Here is a 23864-nt window from a genome sequence, read left to right on the forward strand (position 1 = left end):
AAGAAAGCACAAATCAAAGTTAAAATCTTCAGAAAAGTTTTCAAGGCACGCAGTTGTAAAAACTGGGACTACCTGTAAAACTTGCAACCATACACACACATGTAAACAAACATGTATACGATGCCTGCGCAGTGAATGAATTAATGCATGTTGTCAGTGTGCCTGTGTATGTGCATGTATTACTGTACATGATCCTTGCGTGTAAGTTATCTGTGCATGCATATCTATTTGCCTATGGTGTTGTCGATCTGTGCATTCAGGAAACCATTTAGGGAAACCTACCAAACCTACATATTTCTGAAAACTAGACACCCTGGGGAGTATATTGAGGTATGGCTAAAAAAAGTGATTTTGTCAGGTAAAATTTGAGGTTTCAAGGGGATTCTAGTTAGGAAAACATTGGGGATCCATGCAAGCCATACCTCACTGGCCTTCCCAGGGTGTCTAGGTTTCAGAAATGTATGGGTTTGTTAGGTTTCTCTAGATGGCCTCAAGCCTGGGGCCAGAAATCTAGGTGCCCCCCCCTGCAAAACAGGTTGTTTTATGATAGGTAATTTTTAAGTCTCCAATGTGCGATTTGGGCCATTTCCTGTTGCGGCCACTATGCGTACCCACATAAGTGATGTTTCATTTTTATTGGTAGTCCTCAGCAATGCTGGGTGGTAGGAAATTAGTGTCAGCCTGGTGATCCTACAACTTTCCCAAACAAAAATGTGAGAACATTACATTTCTTTTACCAAAATTTGAGGTGTGCTGGGGATTCTGGGTAAGGAAACGTGGAAGGATCCACGCAAGCCATACCTCACTGGACTCCCCAGAGTGCCCAGTTTTCATAAATGTGTGGGTTTGGTAGCTTTCCTCAGATGGCCGCTGAGCCCGGGCCAAAAACCGAGGTGAACTCCCCTCGAAAACCAGGGAGTTTTATGATAGGTAATTTTGAAGTCCCCACACTACGAATTGGCCCATTTCCTGTTTATGGCCACTATGACTACCCACACAAGTGAGGTACCATTTTTATCGGGAGACCTGGGGGAATGCTGGGAGGTAGGACATTTGTGTCAGCCTGATGATCCTACAACTTGCCTACATTACATTTTTAGAACATTTTTGTTTTTCAGCTAAATTTGAGGTTTGCAGGGATTCTGGTTAGGGAAACGTTAGGGAATCCATGCAAGCCATACCACACTGGACTAGTTTTTAAAAATGTGTGGGTTTGGTAGGTTTGGGTTTCCTTAGATGGCTGCTGAGCCCGGGGCCAGAAGCCCAGATGCCACCCCTGCAAAACCTGGTTGTTTTATGATAGGTACATTTTAAGACTCCACAATATGTTTAGGGCCCTTGTCTGTCGAGGGCACTAGGCCTACCCACACAAGTGAAGTACCATTATTCTTGAAAGATTTTGGCAAATGCGGGGTGGGTGGAATTTTGAGGATCCACACAGGTTCCAGAACTTTCTATCACAGAAATGTGAGGAAAATGTTTTTTGTTTTACAAAGTTTGATGTTTGCAAGGGATTCTGGGTAAAAGAACCTGGTGAGAGCCAGACAACTCACCCCATCCTGGATTTCCCTGGGTGTCTTGTTTAAACAAATGTATAGATTTGCTAGGTTTCCCTAGGTGCCGGCAGAGCTAGGGTTCAAAATCTACAGCTAGGCACTTTGCAAAAAAGGGGTCAGTTTTCACAGTAACAATGTGGAGTGTCCACATTGCATTTTGGCCGTTTCCTGTTGCATTCAGTAGACCTACCCACACAAGTGAGGTACCATTTTTTTTGGAAGACTTTGGGGAATGCAGGGTGGGTTGAATTTTGTGGATCCACACAGATTCCAGAACATTCTATCACAGAAATGTGAGGAAAATGTGTTTCTTTTACAAAGTTTGAGGTTTGCAAGTTATTCTGGGTAACATAACCTGGTGAGAGCCAGACAAGTCACCCTATCATGGATTCCCCTGGGTGTCTAGTTTAAAAAAAATTGTAGGTTTGCTAGGTTTTCTAAGTGCCAGCAGAGTTAGGATTCCAAATCTACAGATAGGCACTTTGCAAAAAAGGGTCAGTTTTCACTGTAAAAATGTGGTGTGTCCACTTTGTGTTTTGGGCCATTTCCTTTCGGGGGCACTAGGCCTACCCACACAAATGAAGTACCATTTTTATTGGAAGACCTTTGGAAATTTGGGGTGGGTGGAATTATGGGGATCCAATCAGATTCCAGAACTTCCATCACAGAAATGAGAGGAAAATGCATTTTTTTAACTAAGTTTGAGGTTTGCAAGTGAATCTGCGTAACAGAACATGGTGAGAGGCACACAAATCACCCTTTTCAGGATTGCCCTTGGTGTCTTGTTTTAAAAAATGTACAGGTTTGCAAGGTTTCCCTAGATGCCAGTTGTGCTAGGGTCCAAAATCCCCTGGTAGACACATTGGTAAAAAAAAAGTCTGTCTGGTTGGCTATCTGCCGCCCTGGTGGGGGGACATTGGGGGGGGGTTGCCCAGATATGCCCCCTAGGGGGGGGGCAGAAAGACTGTGGCTTTCTGCCCCCACCCCCATGTATAAAAAAGCAAGCATAATCGCTGCCACCCAGTTGGCTCTCTGCCGCCCCTGGGGCAGCCCCCACCGCTGAAATAAAAAAATATATTCCCTGATGCCTATTGGGTCTCCTGCCCCCCCCCGGGAGGCAGATAAGGGGCTATTGACCCTATCTGCCTCCTGAAGGGGGCAGAAATACTGTGGCAATTTTTTGGGGGTGGTGGCATTGGCATGCCCATTCTGGGCAGCCCTGACCCCTACATATAAAAAAATAATAATCCTGGTGCCTAGTGGGCTTTTTGCCCCCTCGGGGGAAGATCAGGGGCCACTGCCTCCCGGGGGCAAAAAGACTGTGGTATGTTTATGGGGGGTAGGCATTGGCATACCCCTTCTGGGCTGACCTCACCCCTGAATTAAAAAAAATATATTTCCTGATGCCTAATGTGCTTTCTGCCCTCCCGGGGGGGGGGCAGATGAAGGGCTATTCCCCCATATGCGTCCTGGGGCTGCAAGACTGCGGTAAATATTTTTACGGTGGGGGCATTGGCATGCCCATTCTGGGCAGCCCCCAACCCTACGTATAAAAACATATTACCCCCGGTGCCCAGAGGGCTTTCTGCCCCCCTGGGTGGGCAGATTGGGGGCTGCTGCCCCCATCTGCCCCCAAGGGTGGTTACAAAGACTGGATTTGCCAAATAATATTTGGGGGAGCCGAGCCCTTGCCTAAGAAGCTGCTCCCCCTCCCTGGTGTCTAGTGGGTGTATCACTGCTAGGGGATCCCCCTCCTGGGGCGATCTCCAAGCTGGGATCCACTAGGATGGGGTACCATTAGAAATGGGAGAGTATCCCCTTTTAAATGATACCCCTCCCATCTTTTCTATGTGATCAGGGGGCTGAGATAGCCCCCTGAGCACGTAGAAAATGAAACTGAAATGAGCGCACCAGAGGTATTTGAAGTGCCATGTGCGAGGACGGCCGGGAGCCGTCCTGTGCACACATGCACTGTGGGGCAAGACGGCTCCCAGCTGTCGTGTGCATGGAAGGGGTTAAAAAGAGTAGCACAAGCCTGATGCAAAGCATGTAAATCTGGGTCTTTATCTGTTTCAGTGTCTCAAACCTACAAACTGTGGTAAATACAACATTGCAATGTAAACATAGCAAGCATTGATTTGGCAAAGGTATATACAGCCTGATTCATGAAGTGCAATTGCGCTCGCAAAGGGCCAGATTCTGGGAATCTGGCCCTTTGCGAGTGCGATTTTTGCATTTGGGATTCATCATCCCAAATGCAAAAATCGGTAATTGCTAATTCGCTAAATTGCGAGGAATTACATTTAAGGAATCTCTATTTGAGATTCCTTAAATGCAATTCATGAAGCATTTTAAAATTGCGAAAATGCAATTTTGGGCCGCTATTTACCGAGAGGTCAGACCTCTCGGTAAATAGCAAAAACTTAGAAAAATGCTTTTAAAAGCATTTTTCCAAGTTGCATGTTGCACACACACATGTCCCTTGGACATGTGTGTGCGCAACACCTGTTTCAATTTGCATTTCAGGGGTGCTGCAGGGTGTCCTTTGGACACCCCTGGCACCCTTTCAATCGCTATCTTATTTGCGAGTAGCAAATTGCTGCTTGCAAATAAGGAATACTCCCCATTCATTCCTATGGGCCTTTTGGCCCATAGGAATGAATGGGGAGTTATTCCTTATTTGCGATTAGCAATTTGCTACTCGCAAATAAGGAATGTGTAGGAATCGCTATTTATTTAGCAATTCCTACATGAATACCGTTTTGCGAGTCCTTAATAGCGATTCGCTATGATTCGCTATTAGGGGCTCGCAAAACGGCCCGTTGATGAATAAGGCTGTAAGACCTTAGAAAATGATTCTTTTTAATAATCCATGTTATACAATCATTTAAAAGTGCTAATTTTTATTGCGAAATATACATAAAGCATGGAATTTGTGAGAAAGCCAAACCTATTTCAAGAAGATCTTTAATATCTGGAAGGCACACACAAGGTGCTGTTTTTCCTTGTGATTGGATTTTAACTTTTATCATAGACTAGCTTAGCCGTCGCGCGTTGCTGCGATCTCAGAAGAAAGGAAATTTAAGGAAACTTGTTATAATAACGTACAATTTACATTGTGTCATTTTTATTGAAACTTATTCATTTTAATAGGGAAAACGTTTTAAAGTGCTGTTTTAATTCTGTTTACTTATTCGAGTGCTTGTGGATACACGGTATTTTTTGTTTTTCCGTCTGGTGCGTACACAAATAAATCAGAAGGTTTTCCGACGCGTGAGCTGGCAACATACAGTTGTCCATGGGAGAAGCATGCATTCTCCAAATCTAGTCCACACACTTGCAGCGATTGTCCTTGTGCTTTGTTGATGGTCATTGCAAAAGCGAGTCGCACCGGAAACTGTAAACGTTCAGTATTGGAAAGATTATGAGGGCCCCAGGGGGGGCTATATTTGACAAATGTTTCTTTTTTTGCCAGAAACCTTCGCGGGAGTGTACTCAACAACTTCCCAAAGTTTCATGCCGATCAGATGAATGGTGTTGTAATGCATAAAGGACAAACAGACATACTTTCGCTTTTATATATATAGATAAACTGGCCTTTACGCCACAGCCATTTTATTTCTGTAGTAACCACAATGGTGCAGAGAGTAAATACTCTTTACTAAAAACAGCTTTTTGTACTTGAAGCATTTTTTTTTCTAATTACAGCCGAGGCCAGTACATAGGTGTTATTTCATGAGCATAACTTTGAGCAGATCCTGATTATTGGGCTAACTGTAGCTCTGTAATTTCCTGTTTTCTTTTGTCCTTGACTGTGCAACTTTCTCATGGGTGAGATTTGGCTCATGTAGAAATATATTGCAGGAAATGTATACCAGGGGCCCACATTTGTCCCAGGTTTGCATCACAAAAGCCCTTTCATGCCAGATCCCAGCACCTAGACCACTGGTCTTTCTCCCACCAAACTCCTCCTGCTGCAAATCCAATGTGACCCTCTGCGTCCTGAACCCTGGTTCCCATGTACCAGCTATGCTGCTGCATTGCATGACACTGAAGGTGCAATCACCTGCTGCACCTGCCATTTCACATGCACCATTTCACATCCCATTATCTTTCCCCACACACCTCACTACCCAACAAAATCAATACTCAAACACACACCTAACCCCAACTGCACACCGCCCTCTCTGTCCTTTATAGGGCTCAACACTCCCTCCCTCATTAAACACACCACCTAAATTTGGGAGCTACTTCACAACTGCTCACTGGACTTGCTCTTCTTAACTAAACCTGTCTGACTCCCTCAATGGCCCTGGTGATTGCCACAGCAATCCCCCTTGATACAAGATTACAAGAACAAACACAAAAAATCAATGTTATGCTCTAATACCCAGGAAGCACCACCAGCAACTTTGAACACTAGATCTTCAACCCTCTCATAACCAACAACTACACCCCGAGCGGCACCCTCATCAACCACCCTCCCAGACAAAGGACCAACTTTATCAGCACCATTGCTGACTTTTTCACCCTCCTGATCCTTGACTCCAGTGTCTTCATCCTCCTTGTTGACCAAGCACCTGAAGTACCTCACCAATTCCAACATGGCCAACTTCGAGAACCTGTCCAACCTTATCCTCACCTATCTTCACCAGCATCAGCATTATCAGAGTAGGAAAGCTAACACCAATTACCTAGTCCACCACACTGTCATCACCTCCAGCATACCCATCCCACACCACTGAAGAATCGCCATCACCAAATCTTTAAGACAGGACTGGAACAAGGTCTCAAAAGCATCTTCGTCTTCTGAACTGCTACATCAACAGCTTCAAAATGACAACCTCCTAGAATCTATCTCCAACTTCAACACCTGGATCACTGCCTGTGCCAATGCTCTGGTCCCTCTCAAAGCCAAAAAAAACAAGAGAAACAGATTGCATGCAAGCTGGTACATGGAATGGCTCAGGCTCACCAAACACCACTGCAAACAACTTGAAAACAGATGGAGACAAAGTCAAGACGTCACAGACAAGAGCACTCACAAGTCCGACCTCATTCGCTACCATCATCAAATCTGAACCACTAAATGCTCTGCACTCACCGATTTCTTCGAAAACAGCACCAACAGTGTCAAGGAAATCTTTCCCATAGTTAAAACCTTCACCTCTCTGCCAGCAAGAACCACCAGCGTAACTGCATCTCAGGACCTCCACACACCACTTTTACTATTCTTCAGCAACAATATCTCATGCATTTATGAAAACGTCAAGCCCCATCTGGACCCTCCTACCCTAGCAGCTTTCCTGCCCATATTTACCAACACCCAGAGAACCACCCTGTCCACCTGGCACACCATCACCACTCAAGAAACAGCAAGGACTATGAATACACTTTGGAACAACCTCTGACCACAGCTGTCACCATGCTTTTATCAAAGAACTGAACTCCATCAGTGCAGTCTTCATCCTGATCCTGAATGACTCAATCATTACATTCACCTACCCGGATGCCTGAAAACAAGCCACAGTAATCTGCACCCTCAAGAATCCCTCAGCAGACCCTAAGGTGCTATCTAACTACCGGCCTATCTCCTTGCTACCCTACACAGCAAAAGTAATGGAAAAGATGATAAATGAACACCTTGCCTCCTGACCACTAACAACCACCTCCTAATCAACACCACTCATTCTGGATTCAGCTCCAACTACAGGACAGAGACCATCCTCATCAACACACAGATGACATGAGTATGATCTCGGTCAGAGGTGACACTTAGGCTGCCATCCTACTGGACCTTTCCACAGCCTTCAACACCATCTCCCACCCCATCCTTATCCAATGACTGCACAAAGGTGGAATTCAAGGTCCCACAATTTGCTGGATTTGCTCCTTCCTGAAAAGATGTACCCAGTCAATTAGCCGTTCATCCTTTACCTCGGATGCCATCAACCTCATCTGTGGAGTTCCATAAGGAGTCTCACTCAGCCTAACTCTTTTCAATGCCTACATGACCAAACTCACCAGCATCATCCACACCCATTGTATAAGCATCACATTTTATGCTGATGATACCCAGCTCATACTGTCCCTCTTAGACAAGACACTAAACACCTGGACCAGTTTCTCAGCCTGCATGACTGAAGTCACCAGATGAATAAAAACCAACTTCCTTCGTATCAACATAGACAAGACAAAAGTAGTAATCTTTGGAAAAGACACCTCACTCTGGGATGCTACCTGGTGGGATGACAAAGCGCGGATCCACACCCAGGGCCGGACTGGCCATAGCGGGCACTGGGCAATCCCTGGTGCACCACACGGGTGGGGGGCCGTTTTGGGCCGCTGGGGGCCTTTTTTTTTCAAGGCCGTTTTTGCAGCATAGCTGCAACATCAGCCCTGTACCAAAGTCGGCCGAAAACCGGCCCCGGCAAAGAGCTCGGCGGCGCCTCCAAACACCCCCCTCCCATGAGTGGGGAGGGGGCGACTGAGCACTTTGCCAGGGCCAGTTGTGGTTCCCACTCTAGCCCTGTCCACACCCCTGCCAGCAACCCACGCAAAGAACCCTGCAATAGTAATTGACAACCAACTCACCATGCCTGGTCAAGTGAATGCAGTCTCCAGCTTCCACACACTCGAGATGCTTAGAAAATGTTCAAAAGGCTCCCCACCAACATTTACAGAAACGTCTCCCAAGCCCTCATCCCTGTCAAGCTGGAATATGGCAACACACTATTCTGGAATCAACACTCAACTGCCCACAGGACTCCAATACAAATCTCATTGCCAATCTCACAGTTTACCACCCACCCTGCACTCACATCAAACTGCACCTTAAAGAGCTTCACTGTCTCGCTATCCACAAACGAGCACTCTTCAACCTCCTCATGCATGCACAACTTTACACAACATTGGCCCAAAATACCTCAAGGACCGCATACACTTCCACAAACCTACTAGACACCTCTGCTTAGCCAGGCTCCTATTCACACACACATTCTCTGCATATGCAGAACCAGATCCAGTTTTCGTGCTTCTCCTACTTTGCTCATAAGGGCTGGAATGATCTGCCCCTGCACATCAGAGCCTCCTCCCTCTCCATTCCTAACTCCACAAGAATTGGAAGACCTGGCTCTACACCTAGCCCTAACCTTGGTTCGGCCCATACAGCTCCTGCTGCAGCTCCAGGCCACCCTCTTGGGTGAGTTTTGTGCTATACTAATATACATAACATAACATACAATGACATAATAAAGCATAACGTAACGTAACGTAAAGTAACATAACATTACACAGCATACCGCAACATGGGCTTTCCCATGCAGCCACCCATGGTTTTTTATGCAAATCCCTACCTACAAATATTTGTGGCAAAAACATTACACCTACATAAGGCAGGCTTAACTGTGGAGTAAATTTAAACACCTCAGTGTTTTTCCAATGTTTCATGTGTGCTACAGTTACCGCATACATCTCAACCTTTGATGCAGCAAAGCGCAGCAACTTTGGCTGGAGTGCAGTGTTACCTAATAATTCTGCCTGTGATGTTTTGAAGAGCCACATGCAATTAACACGCAAAGTTCACCCTACAACATTCAGAAAGTGAGTGAACATACTTTGACAACAGTATCACAGAAACATTTTGCACACTTCTTTTTTAGCTGACCGCACTCAGGCGGTTCGATTGGAGGGCTTTCTTGCACCCATCCGCTCTGTCTCTTGTGGGGTACCCCAAGGCTCCTCGCTTTCCCCCCTTTTGTTTAACCTTTACATACACCCCCTGTTTGTTGCTTTACAGGACATGGAGGTCAAGGCGTTCAATTATGCTGATGACCTCCAGCTCATCTTCAACCTCTCCTCTTCCCCTGATTCAATTTCTAGGGCCCATTCTACTCTTACTTTTATCTACAACTGGATGAACCTCAATCAATTAAAATTGAATCCCGACAAGACTGAGCTGGTTCTTACCGGCGGTCCCTCTAATCCCGGGTCCTCTGTCTTTTGGCCCCCCATCTTTGGTCCTCCCCCGTCTCCCTCTGCCTCCGTTAAAACTCTGGGCATTAAAGTCAGCCAAGACCTCTCTTTGCGCCCCCAAATAAACTCGACAGTCTCCTCTTGTTTCCTGGCCCTGAGAACCATCCGCAAAGTCTCACGTTACTTCTCGGTTGAAGCCCTCAAAGTCATTGTCCTGGCAACGATCTTATCCCGCCTAGATTACGGCAATGCCCTTTATGTGGGCATCCCTGCTTACGAGCGCCGTCGCTTGCAGCTTATCCAGAACCAAGTTGCTCGCCTTATCTACAGACTCCCTAAATCGAGTCATACCACCCCTCTGCTTAAAACTCTCCACTGGCTCCCCATTAGGGAACGCTCTCTCTTCAAAATGGGCTGTCTGATCTTTATGTCTCTGGCCGGCACTGCTCCAGCATTCATTAGAACTAAGATCATTGCTTATGTTTAAGCATAAGCGCTAATCCGCTCCGCTCGCGGATTCTGCGGATTTTCGGTAAATTCGCGATCCGCGAACTCTCGCGAATTTACCGAAAATTCGCAATCCGCGAGCGGCGGATTCCTAGGTCAAAAGTTCAAGCCTTGCTGGCCTGTTGTTGTAACTATTTTACGATGGCGCCGGCAAGCTGCCAGCGCCATCGTAAAATAGTTACTAAATTAGCTTCAACAGGAAGCACTAATAGATAAAATCAAGCAGGCGCTCGTGCATCTGCTTTATTTTATCTATTCGAGCTCCCTGTTGAAGCTAATGTAGCAACTATTTTAGGATGGCGCTGGCAGCTTGCCGGCGCCATCGTAAAATAGTTAACAGGCCAGGCAGCTGTGCCCTCTTCCCAAACGGTGGCGTCTTCTTGAATAAATATGAAGGGCAGGGTTCATTCTGGCACGATGGTCCTGGCACAAAATTAAACCGCAACCGGAAGCACTAACAGATATCATGTAAGCATGTGCCCTAGTTGAAGCTTAAATTCAGTGACTCATTTATCGGCCCCAAAAACAATTGTGAGCGTTGTCAAGGCTGGGCAGCTGTCTCTGATCGGTATCTGACCTTTTATACACACAAGAGGCATGTGCACTCGCATGGAAGCCCCGCCCCAAATCCGCAATTACGAAAATCCGCAAATACGCGGATTTTGCGGATCCACGATCCGTGAATACGCAAATTCGTGAATCGTGGATCTGTAAAATCCGCCCATGCTTACTTATGTTCCAGCTAGAAACCTTCGCTCCTCCTCCCAGTTCCTTCTCCACGTCCCTCGCTTCCGCAAGAAGAAATCGGGTGGTTCCAGGTTCTCAACACTTGCCCCCCTCTTTTGGAATGCACTCCCTCTGGCAATTAGGTCCATTCCCTCCTATCTGGACTTTCGGTCAGCTCTGAAAACCCATCTTTTTTCCTCTGCCTATTCCTTTTAATCCCACAACCCCCCTCCTTCCTCAGTTCAGTTCCCTTCTGCAGCGCCAAGAAACCGTTTGGTAGTAGAGCGCTCTACAAAACCCTTCAACTTCTGCATATGATTAAAGACAGACAGCCCAGTAGATAGTGAAAAACTAAAGCCAAATAAGTTCATTTAAACTCCTGAAAACATGGTTTAAATGGGAATCTCACAAAAGAAATGTCTGCAAAAGTTATTTATTTTTAAATGGACACCCACTTTCATATACTACACATAAAACTAGTTGTTCTTGTCAGAAATACACTCACTAAATGAGGAAATAACAGAGACATCACACATTCCTACTGTGACTACACATAACAATATGGAATCCAGCTATATCTTTTTGCTGAATTAGATAGAGTTTAGAACGGTTTCTTCTTTGTGCTGGATTTGTCAAGGTATTGACTTGGATAACATGGATTTTGAGGGCTCTCTCTGGCCAGAAATGAACAGAAAAATACATTAACTCTGAGACTGCAAGGGGCAAGATGGCCGAGAGTGGACCATAGCACCTAGTCGCAGGCTTCCCTCCTCCTGGCTCGATGTAGCAAAATACACTGAGAAGGATGCGGTGGACCCTATTGCACCAGGATTTTAGTGATTTCGAGAGGCAACAGGTTTTGGGCTCGGCGTGATGGATATTGCATCCTGCAGAGACATTGTTTTCACTCATCAGATTCGGCTGCACGAAGATTGTGGCGCTGCTGACAAAGCAGACATCGAGGCAAGTAAGGATGGAACCTTGGGGACCTAAACCTGCCAAAGACAGTAAAGAAGCTAAGGATGCTAAGGCTTCTGCTGGAGCCGATGGCGCTATTGATAACAACAAGCCCCTACAATCGGCAAGTGCCCTGCTCCGGTCCACGGGGGGAGCAAGGAGGCCCCCAGCGACGTTGTCAAAAAAACACGCCAAGCAACAAGCAGGTTGTGGGCCCGGCGGCAGCGCCGTGAATCCAGGCAGCAAAGGCACGCTAAGCATTTCGAGCATTTCGAGTAAAGGAATGGGCGATCGTGCTCAGAAAACCCACACACAGAAAGAAAGCAAAAATGCTGCCAAATCCATAGACTCTACGCTCCGTCATCCTACCTTGGACGAGGCTTTCTCCAGCAAAGGGCAGGAATCAACTCCGGCGAGAATCGAGAACGCACTGGATGCGGAAAAGGGTGACGCTGGAGCTCACCGCGAGGATGCTGAGGCTTCGGTTGCCGGCCAACGCCGTGAAACCATGTCACCTAGGAGCGCTGCCCAGAGCTGCGTGAGCCTGGATACGGTGCAGTGGGATATGAGGCACAGAGAGCAGTCCATGAGTAATGGAGGCCCTACAGCGCTCGAGAAGGGCGAACAAGGCCGACTCGCAGGGTGCAGTGATCTGAACGTGGCAAAAGGAGCTCTGAGTATGTTACAGCTAGACTCAGGCCGCCCTGTGTATGAAAAAGGGCGGGCAGGCTCAACAGAAGGGTACTGCTTCTACTCCCTGAACAAAGACTCAGAGTCATTGATGTCAAGTGAAGAGGGCTCACTGGAGGACACAGACTCAGACTCAGGTTTAGCTAGTTCATCATCTGGCTAGGGGAACACACAACAAAAAAGGCGATCTAAGGTTAAGGATAAAGTAAACCCTGCCAGTACTGCTAGAAAACTAGTGTGGGACTACTCTACCACATCCCAGATGTACCAAGAGAGTGGAACTGAAACTGAGCAAGCAGGACAAGCTGGACAAGCTACATCCCCTCCTCAGACTCAGCCACAGGCTGCCTCACTGGACCTCCTGTTGGCCACTCTGAAGCAGATGCAAGGGGAGGCAAGGCTTGAAAGTCGCAGGGCCAAACAGACAATGAAGAAAATCCCAACCTCCCTTAGGAAAATGAACAAAATGTATGAGGGCATGGCAATGAGGGTGACCGAAGTGGAGGAAAGGACTGGAAGGCTTGAAGATGATGTTAGTAGATGGCAGTCTTTTAAGCAATCTCAAGAGAAGATAACAGAGGACGTCCAGTGAAAGCTGGAGGACTTCGAGAACCATCAGAGACGGAACAACATAAGCCTGTTGGGTGTGGCTGAAGGGATGGAAGGGCAGGATGCTAGGATGTTTGTGATTAATTTGCTTAAGGGCGCATTTCCTGAGATGACTTGCTGGAACTGGGAGACCGAAGTGCAGAGAGCACACGGATATCCACTAGCTCTAAGGAAAGGACCTGGGGCACCTCTGGCAGATAGACCTAGAGCAATTCTGGTGTATGTGGGCAACTACTTGTTGAGGCAGGAGATCATGGATAAGGCAAAGCCTGAGTCAAAGTGAACATTTAACCAAGTCACGTTCTTTGCCCGCCGGGACTTTTGTCATGCCACTGTAGAACGGAGGTGGAGACTCCATTTCAGACCCTTGGTTCTAAGGCTTATTTGTTGTTCCCTGCAAGACTCAAGGTTATTACGAAGGGGCAGGTCAAATGTTTTCTTTCTGAGGTGAAAGCACAACAGTACATGGAGGAGCTGAAAGGGTTGGAGAGGGTTTGAGGGATAGGGTACGTCTGCTGTAAATGCAGGTAAACCCAGTTATCCTCCTCAAAGAATTAACCGGCGTTTAATTAGTAATGGGCAATGCAAGTATTTGCCTTTAGTAGGATAGCTAAGGGGTGCACCACTGAGACACAGTAGAGCATCGGGTGGGAGGAGGCTGCGACGGCTGCGAGCTTCACACATAGGTCATGATTCATCTATTTGCCTGTGAACGTGGGCCCTCAAGGGAGGCCTTGGGGAGGGGTGGGACAGGGGAATGGGGGAGGTGGGTTACCAAGGGGGGCACACCTAGGACACACAGCACAGCACAGATCAATATGGTGTTTAATTTTACTTAACTGGACGGCGTGAAAAGATGGGATTCCCGTTCAAGTGTTCGGATTGCATCCATAAACGTCTGTGGTCTTAACGACCAAGCAAAGAGGCAGCAAGTTGCCTCTATGCTAAAGGCCATGCGGTTGGATTTGGTATGCTTACAAGACACCCACATCGAGGAGACAAGGGCTTACCTCCTAGAGCTGCTAGGGTTTTCCCTCCTGGCATGTACTAAACAAGGCACTAGGACTAGGGGGGTTGCTGTATTAGCTAAAAGGGGCGATATTAGTGTGAATAGGAAATTGGAAGATCAGTGGGGTAGATGGGTTCTCCTAGAGTGTGTAATGCATGGTGAAGTATATACTATTGTCTCAATCTACGGGTCAACAGGGGACGATCCGGACATATTTGAATATCTGAATGCAGAATTAGCTTATAGCCGGAACCGATAATCTGTTGCGGGGATATTAACATTAATGGGATGGTTGGTTTAGGGATCGAGGGGGGAAAGGGCTTTGTTAAAGGACGATGATTACATAAAGCATATGAGCAAGTGGATTGTTAAATTTTGGGACATCAACAGGGGGAGCACGTCGTCAGTGATGGTATGGGACGCATTTAAGGCAGGTATAAGGGGAGAGACTCTGAGTTTTAGCCTACATAAACAGAAGGAGGATCGATTAAAAGTGACAGAACTCATTAAGCGAGTAGCGCTAGCAGAAGAGGAGTTGTGCACAGCAATACAGCAGGGGATACTCATTGAGCAAATTCTGCTTAAAATTATAGCCGCCAAGGCAGAGGCAGTTGAGAACATAGCTAGGAAAGCAGCAGGCAACTTTCTACTCAAGAAAGAACTATGCAAAGAATTAAGTGAAAAGGTGGGTCATACCTTGGCAATACGCACAAGGCAAAAGGCGGCAGCTGGCAAAATAAGAGAGATCCCAGATGGCAGAGGCGGCACTATAATAGACACTGGCGGGATTCGTGAGATATGCAGGCTCTGTTATGCTGAGTTGTATAAGGAAGAGCAGTTAGGGGATAGAACAGAGACCCAAGCTTATCTTGGAGATGTATTAGCCACTGGCCTCTCTGAAGAAGAGAAGGCGCTTTTGGATCTTCCTATACCAATGGAGGAGCTTTTAGTGGCACTAAATGGCCTTCCATCAGGTAAAGTGGCAGGTCCCGATCAGATACCCCTAGAATTTTATAAAGTCTTTCAAACAATTTTAAGTAAGGATATGGGGGACACGATATTGAGGGCACAGGTAGGGGAGTCTAAACCGAATTCATGGGCAGGAGCAGATATAGTTGTAATTTTGAAGAAGGGTAAACCATCGGCAGAACCAGGGTCCTACAGGCCTATGACCCTCATGAATGCAGACACAAAAAATGTTTCCAAAATGTTGGCTTTAAGGTTAGCCAGAGTAATAGAAGGCTTGGTTAGCCCTACCCAGCATAGTTTTATACCAGGTAAGAGTACTGCGCAGCACATACAGCAAGTCATCACCCTCTTCGACGCGGCGGAGGTCTCAGGAGACTCTATGGCTGTCTTACTATTAGATGCAGAGAAGGAATTCGATAGGGTCTCCTGTGACTACCTCTGGGCTACGATGAGGTGGAATGGCATAGGGGAGGGATATGTAAGGGCCATACATGTTTTATATACAGGACCAACAGCTTGGTGAAGAATTAATAGTGGACATACCGAGTCCCTACAGATACAGCGCAGGACTTGCCAAGGGTGCCCATGCTCGCCACTCCTCTTCGCCCTGTATATCGATCCACTCCTGCGCAGGCTGGAATCAAACAATAGGATTGCGCCATTGCCCCCAGGTCCCTCCGTCCTTGACACCTTCATACTTACAAGTGGAGATGATAATCTCCCGACAGAAAAAAACAAGAGGAATGCTGGGATACTAATACTGCCCCTCCCCCGGGAGTACATAAGCAGTACTTACCCAGCAGCCCTCCTGTTCTTTTTTCTGTCTGTCGACAGACTGGTTGGTGTGCTGGTGCTGCTCCTGCTGGGCTTGAGTGGCGGTGCTTCTCTTCTCCCCCCGCCCAGCTGCCTGGCTGTGTGGGCGCGGGGTTCCCTGGACATCCTCCTGGCCTGCCTGGCTTGCTGCGGGGTCAGTCTCTGCTTGGTGCCGGTGTTGGACGAAGAGGACGTTGTTCCTGGCTTTGCTGTGTGCTGGTTGTTGCACTTCCCGGCCCTTTGTGGCTGGTGCTGGCGTTTCCGGTTGCTTCCGGGTCGCGGGCTCGGCTTCCCGAGCCTGGCCGGGGAGCCGTGCCTCGCTGGATGGGCTCCTGCTGGATTCTGGACTGACGGTGGTGTGGGGGCCTTGTTCCTGGGGTTGGCCCCCACTCGGGGTAAGTCCCTTTTTCGGGTTCCTTTATTTCCAGCCTTGCGCACTTGCAACGTTTGGACTCCAGGTGTGCTTCGATGTGCTGTTGACATGCTTCATCGATTTCTGTGACTCTGGTATACGGCCTGGAAGTGTTCCCTGCATGGTGGTTGTGACGCATGCTGAGGACTCTTTGGCCCCTGCTGGATTCTGTAATACCGGTGGGGTGGGGGCCTTGTTCCTGGGGTTGGCCCCCGCTCTGGGTAAGTCCCGCTTGCGGGGTTTTTCTTTCTCGAGCAGAGTATTGTGGCTCACTGGACTGATGCAACCATTGCGGGGATCTGTGTAGGTTCCAGTCCTGGCAGCTTCTTTCAATGTTCATTCCTCTGATGTCCATAGAGTTGATACCTATGAGCTGAGTGACACTACCTGTCAGTTATAATGACGTTGGTCGGTTACCTTGCTCTGTGCTGTGTAGCTGGTAGCTGGGCGAGTGCTTTCTCCGTTCTGTGTCCGGTGTTCCCCGGCCCGCTCAGTGCCTCTGCGGCCCCGCACTGCTACTTGTCCCGGCCTGCCACGGTGCCGGGGCCGGCGCTGTCCTTCTGCGGCTGCTGCTGAGGGTTCCGGCAGCTCCCCTGCCTCTGCTGCCCCTTCCTGCTGCAGGCCCCTCCCTGCTGCATTTCCCGGGCTGCCTCGATGCCAGACCGGCGCTGTCCTTCTGCGGCTGCTGCTGCAGGTTCCAGGGGCTCCCCTGCCTTGGCTGGGTGCCCTCTATTCTGTCCTGATGCAGTGCTTGCCCCGGGCCGTGCCGAGGTGGTGAGTGCGTGCCTCCCCTGGGTCAGCTGGTTGGTTTTTCATGTACCGTTTTCGCTTGCTGTGGGGGTTGATCTCGGAGTACAGACTGCCCTTGCTAGAGTGTCTTTACTTCTTTCTGTATGTGCGTGTCCGACCCTCCATGTGCCTATTGTCCTATGCACATGTTGTGACGTCTTGCTTCTTGGTTCATTGGTGTGATTGACATTGTGTTGGGTGTCGTTTTACATCTGTTTTCAGCTCCGCTTTGCCCTTCGTGGTGTTCGTTTTCTTTGCTTCCGGGCAGGCCCCCTGCTCCTTCCTGGGCAATGGTTGTGCTGTTGGTGGATGCTTCTGGGTTGGTTCTGCTGGAGCGCTCACCCACTCGCACGTGGCTGGAGCCCTCGCTGTCACTTATCGTCCCTTTGGCCCTGGCCTTTCCGCGCTTGGCCTGTTGGGTTTCATGGGGTTGGCGTCCCAGGGATGCCGTTATTTTTGGCGGGCTGCTGGGGGTTTTCGTGGCTGTTGGTCTCAGGCACTGGTGTGCCGTGTTCCTTTCCCTGTCCCTCGCCTGTCTGTGGGTGTTGTCTTTGGCTGCTCGTACACCTGCGCCCTTCTCTGGGTCTCTGTTGTTTTTTCCATGTGCCAGTGCGGGCCTTGTTGTGCTGTTGGTCCCCGCTCTGGCTGTTTCACCCCCATTTTCTTCTTCATGGGCTGGTCCTGGTTGTGGGGGCTGACTGTCCTTCTGGCTTTGACGTGTTCCGGCGTCTTGGTCGCCTGGGGGTGCCGTGGTTTGTACGCGGACCTCCTCCTTGGGGTGCATGCGTTCGGCGCTATGCTTTGTCCCCTCTTCTTTTTTGGATGGTCTTCCTGCTGCCTCCGGTGCCCGCGCTGCTTGCTTCCTGTGGGTGCTCAGTGGCGGGTGCTTCTGTGTGCTCTGTTGCCCCCCCCCGTGCCGTGCGTGGGTGTCTGGTGGGTGCTGGTTGGTCTTGCCCTCTGCTGCTCGTCTGTCTGGGGGTGGCTTCTTCTGCATCCTTCTCTGTGGGTGGCCTTGTCTCCGCGGCGGGCTGGCTGTGGTGGCCTTGCTCCGGTGGTGTGCCCTGGTTCTTTGCCTCCGCTTCCTGGCTTCTTTCAGGTTGGTCGGCGTTTGGACTGCGCCTGGTTCCTGTCCTTGGATGCTTGCCGGTGTCGTGCCGGGGGCTCTCTCGGGTGCTTTGTCCCCTCTGCCTGCGCTTGGGTGGCTTGTGCTGCCTTGGGTTCGGCTGTTCTGTTCTGTTCCGCCCTGCCTGCACCTGTTCTCGTCTGTTCCCTGCGGTTTTCTGGGTCTGGCCTGGTTGGTGGCTGCTTGGGCGCCCGTCTGGAATTTCCTGGGGATGTGGGCTTCCCTTTGCTCCGGCCTGGGGCTTCTGGTGTTTGTCCCGGAGCCTTCTGTGTGCCTGGCCTGGTTGCCTGTTCTCTGGCCCTCCCCGTGCTTTCCTTTGGTTTACTTCTGGGGTTTCCTGGCCGCCCCTCCTGTTTCAGTCGTTGGTGGCTGCCTGGGTTGTTCCTGTATGCCCGCCGTGCTCTGTCGTGCCTCCTGTTCTCTGGTGTGGTGTGCTGTCCCCGTGCTCCGCTGTCTGCTCGGTGGGTTTGCCTGGTCGGGCCGGGTTGGTGCCTGCCTGGCCTCCTGAAGCTGCTGGGTGCTGTTGGCTTCTTGGTCCTTTGGCTCGTGGGGGTGTTTGCTCCCTGGGTTGTTCTGGTCTCGTCTGGTTCCCTCGGTGGGTGCCTGGCTAAGGTTTTGGCTGGAGCTCCTGCTTGTTGGGCTCCTTTTTGGGCTCTGCTTCCTTGCTGGTGTCCCTTTGGGTCCTGGTGAGGTGTTCCGCGTTGGGGCCGCTTCCTGGTGGCTCCTTCTGGGCCTTCTCCTGCTGTTGGTTCTCTTCCCGGGCTTGTTTTCCCGGTGTTGTGAGCCTGTGTGGGGTTCTGTGGCTGTGGTTCTGCCGGCTTCTTGCTGGTTGTGTGTGGCTTCGGGCTGTGCCTTCTGGGTTTTCGGGCTGTGCTGACCCTTTTTGGCCTGCTCTGGGGGTTTGTTGCCGGCCTTTTCTGGGTTCTTTCCTGGTTCTGTGGTCCTGGCTCACTCCTTCCTCCCTTGCTTTCCCGGGCTTTGTTCCCGGTGTGGGTCTGTTTGGATGCCCCTCCCTCTCTGGTTGGGGTGCTGTTCTGTGGTGCTCGTGCCTCTGTGGGTCCCTCCCTCCTGGCTGTGGGTTGTCTGTGGTTTCCTGCTGCTTGGTCCTCTGCTCTCCTTCGGGGTTTGCTTGGGTCTGCTGTTTCTCCTGCGTGGTCGGGTTGCTTGGCTCTGGTCCTGGCTTCCCGGTTCTGTTGGGGTTTGTTGGCCTCTTTTTTGCGGTTTGCTTGGCTCCTCTCCGGCGTTGCTGGTTGGGGCCTTGTGGTTGTGGTCTGGGTGCTGTGCTTCCTGCCTTGTGTTCCATCCCATTGGGGTTGAGGTTTTCTGGGCTTGTGGTCGTATTCTCTGTTCCTGACCTGGTTGAGTTTTTCTTTGTTGCTGGTTTCCGGTCTTGTTGGCCTCTCCTTGTTTGGTGGGCTTTCGGCTGGGTTCTGGGGATCTTCCCCGTCCCTGTCTTTTGGGTCGGGTTCTCGTTCCTGTTCGGCTCCTGGGTGCTTGTTGCTTCCTGGGCCTCCTCGGCGGGGTTTCCTCCTCGGGTCTCTTGGGCTCGAGTCCTTTCTTTGTGGGAGTTTGGCCGTGTTTCTGGCCTGTGCTTCTCCTTCCTTTTTGGGCTGGGTCCTTGTGCCTAGGCTCTGTTGGCCGTTTCTTCTTTGGCTTTCTTCCTGGTTGTCTCATCTTCCTGGTGGGTCTGCCTGGCCCTGTGTGCCTTCCTGCTGGTTCTGGCCTGGGCGGTCTTCTCCGGTGGGTTGTTTTGGCTGGTCTTGGTGTCCTGGTCCTGGTCCGGGTCCCGGTTGCCGGTTTCTCGGGTTGGCGGCCTCCTTTCTTTGGAGCCCTGCCCTTTTTTCTTTATCTCCGGCCCTTGTCCCTGCTGTCCTGTTCTGGGTTGCGGGCCGGCTGTGTCCTGCGGTCTTCCTTTCCTCCTTCTCGGTGCTCCCTTGGGTGGCTGCTTTTGTTGTGGTTTCCTGGGTGTGCTTGTGCGTGCGGAAGGCCGGGTTTTCTGCTTTGGTATTCTCCACTTGTAAGTATGAAGGTGTCGAGGACGGAGGGACCTGGGGGTAATGTCCTATTACTTACCAGTAATCTTCATTACTCCGGGTCCCGTAGTCCTCGGCACCTTCATACGCCCCTCCCTCCCTCCCGGGCGGCCGGCCTTCCTGTCTGGGCTTGTTAGTACAGGAGGGCTGCTGGGTAAGTACTGCTTATGTACTCCCGGGTGAGGGGCAGTATTAGTATCCCAGCATTCCTCTTGTTTTTTTCTGTCGGGAGATGATCATCTCCACTTGTAAGTATGAAGGTGTCGAGGACTACGGGACCCGGAGTATTGAAGATTAGCGGTAAGTAATAGGACATTAACTGCACAAGGGCGAGATTTTAAAACATTTGCATATGCAGACGACGTGGCAATTGTTACATCAACACCAGCTAGGACGATCGAAGAGGTTGAGGCAGAAGCTCAGGCATTTGGGCGGGTTTCAGGATATGCCCTTAACAGGGCCAAAACAGAGATAATTAAGAATAGCAGGGCGCTTTGTGTTGATGAAAGGGTTACTCCCTCAGCAAGTTATCTCGGGATTAACATCTCAGCAGACCTCGATAGGATGGTGGAAGAAAATATTGGGCCTATGATTACCAAAACTAAGCATGATCTGGACAGGATGCACAATCTGCATCTATCTCTAGTAGGACGGGCAAACGTGATTAAAATGATTATCCTGCCTACATTTTTATACCTATTTAGGACAATTCCACTTTTTTCGAGGCCAAATGGTTCACTGCACAAGAGCAAATCTTGAACAGGTTCCTATGGGCACATAGAAAGACCAGGAGAGCGTTGCGTTATATGACTCTCACTAGGGCTAGAGGAGACTGGGCTGTCCCGGATTTTAAAATGTATTACTGGGCGGTGGCGCTCCAGTATATGCAGGGACTGCTAGGGAGACCGGCAGGAGATTTAAGAATAAAGGCCGGCTCTACAGATGTGTATGCAGCAATTTTGGGTGAGGAAGCTGAGAACTGTCTTCTTAATTGTACTGATTCAAGCTACTATAAGAGAACAAGATTTAAAACACTGCAGGCGGCGTGCAGGATATGGACAGCCTTTTCTAAAAAATATGGGCTTGGCAGATTTAATCGATATACACGAATGTTTAAGAACCTGTCTTTCCCATGTAAAATATTCGCAGATGCAGTTATGGCTGAATGGACTAGGAAGGGAATTGTGAAGCTGGGTGATCTGATTGGCACAGACGAGATTTATCAATTTGTTGAACTACAGACGACCTATGAAGTAGATAGAAGGAGTGTTTTTAAATACTTGCAGTTCCGGAGCTTTCTCTGGAAAAAACAGGGAGGCTCGGTAGGGTTTAATAAGAATAAAATCCTTGATGCTATTGAGGGGGGGGGGGTCAGAATGCTCTATCCGCAGTTTGTACTCAGAGCTATGTGCCACAAAGGCTGATGAATTGGAGAAATATGGTGTTAAATGGTCAAGCAAGCTGGGGATAGAGATGGACTGCTTTCAGGAATCTTTAGAACTAGGACAGACCTTATTATGTTCAGCCGGGCTGCAGGCTCAACAGTATAAGACAAGATATTCCTTTTATTATACCCCGGCAAAAATAGCACAGTGGGGGGAGCCATGGGGATTACGTGCCCGTTGCGATTCCTTAGAGGCAGATATAGTACACATGTTTTCCACCTGTCCACAGCTATACACCCTTCACAGGGCCACAGAAACCTTTCTCTTTAAGACACTGGGAATCAACATCACACTCACACCAGTGTGGGTTATCCTTGAGGATAGTGGAGAAAGTGAGCAGGGGACTGATTTCCAGTTCTTATTCATGGCCATGTCTGTCCTGCGTATGTGCATAGCAAGGGGATGGTTAGATAGAACGCAGCCAACTTTACATCAGTGGCTGGATAATCTCCTTCCTGTTTTTAATTTAGAAAAGGGTATATACGCAAGGAAGGGGAAAAGGGGAAGATCATTAGGGAGGAGAATATGGGAACCTATTCAGAAATGGAAAGAGTCTTTTTAAAATCCCCTGCGTGATCCACCTTGAAGTGATGGGTGTATGTATTTCTTCTTGGGTTTCTGCTTGATTACTGTAGAGATATCATTTTTCATTTACTATTGTCTATTGTTTTTTTTGTATCGTAACATCTTGAGATTTGGTTTTTGCTGTGCTGTAACACCAAAAATCTATTAATAAAATATATATATTTTTAAATTCTGAGAACCTTCAGAAGGTGCTCTATTCATAGTCATGCTTTGGGGAGCGGAATGAATGATAGGAACCAGACATCCATTTTAGTTATGTAGCAGACAAAGCAATGTTATTCTATTTACAAAGCATTGCCTCCTATTAATATGCAATGTATAACTATCTGGCTGATTTAGAGTTTGGTTAATGGGGTTTAACTCTGTTGGAGTGAATTACGTCTTTGTTCTGATGAAAGGTGCCCCTTGCCAAATTGTGAAATGTTCACCTGCCCAGGAGACTTTCTTAGCATTGGCAGGAAAGTCCTTCATAACAGTTGATGTGAATGCATTGTAAGTTTGATGTACAGCTCACTCACCATGACAGTTCTGCATGGCAATCGTAAGGTTTTTTTTTATTATCCAAAACAAAAATAACAAAGTGTGATTTTGCTTTGGGAAAAAAAATAAAAACAATGCCCTTATTGCCATGGTGGATTTCTCCCATGGTTGTCGTAGACATTTTGCAGTTTTTACTGCCCCTTACCGCAGAATTTACCTGGTGGTGACGGATAGTAAAAACTGGTCATGAGCTCATCCACTCTAAATCAGGTGGGCCGACTCATGGCCAAACCTCAGATGGCCCTTACTCTGTTAGGCCTTCAGAGGTTTATATCGGCAGCCTGACTCCACCGTCGACACAATGAAGATCTGCCCTTCTCTAAATGAGGTGGTTGGATCTTCAGGGTGGCAGAGAGAGTGCTTTCTGGGCCTGAAACAGGGATGTATGCTGGCACCACACCAATTCAACTTGTTCATGTCTGACCTAACACCTCGGCTTAACCAGATCACCCCTACCCGCCTCATTTGGGAAAGCTAACCTTATCCGACCTTTCATACACAGTCAATGTGGTACTAATGTGCTTAACTCACGTTGGCCTCCTGAGGTTACTTACTGAAATGTATGAATATGGTATTGCTAACAAACCCAAAATAAATACATTAAAAACCAAAAACATGCAGATCAGTAACCTACCAAGCCCGCCACAGAAAATCTGGTTAGATAGGAAACTGCTGGAAGAAGTAACCAGTTACAAATACTTGCAAGCTTATATTGACAGCAGGTTTAATCACCAAGAACAGAAGAATTACTTGTCACAAAGAACCAGCTCACTAGAGTTTGCTTTCAGCACACTGGGCAAAAAACTGGGGGACCCATCCTACAAAATACTGCTATCTGTAATAACATAGCTGTTACCAATGATATCATATGCCAGTATCGTCATACATGGAAAATACTATGCACTGATTAACAAATTGCAGGTCACAACCCATAAATGGGTCTTTCAGCTACCTCTGTCTGTTTGGGCTAATAAATGAAACAGATATAACCAAAGCACTCTTCAGGTTTAAATAATGATGGGTTTTCCACCTTCATACTGACTCTCAGGGATTCAATGATGAGATTACATGTGGATCATTGAATAGAAAATAGGAATATGTGAGACCACAGTCTGCGATTACCATCA

Source organism: Lissotriton helveticus, chromosome 6 (genome assembly GCF_964261635.1).
Source record: "Lissotriton helveticus chromosome 6, aLisHel1.1, whole genome shotgun sequence".
Classification (NCBI taxonomy): Eukaryota; Metazoa; Chordata; class Amphibia; order Caudata; family Salamandridae; genus Lissotriton; species Lissotriton helveticus.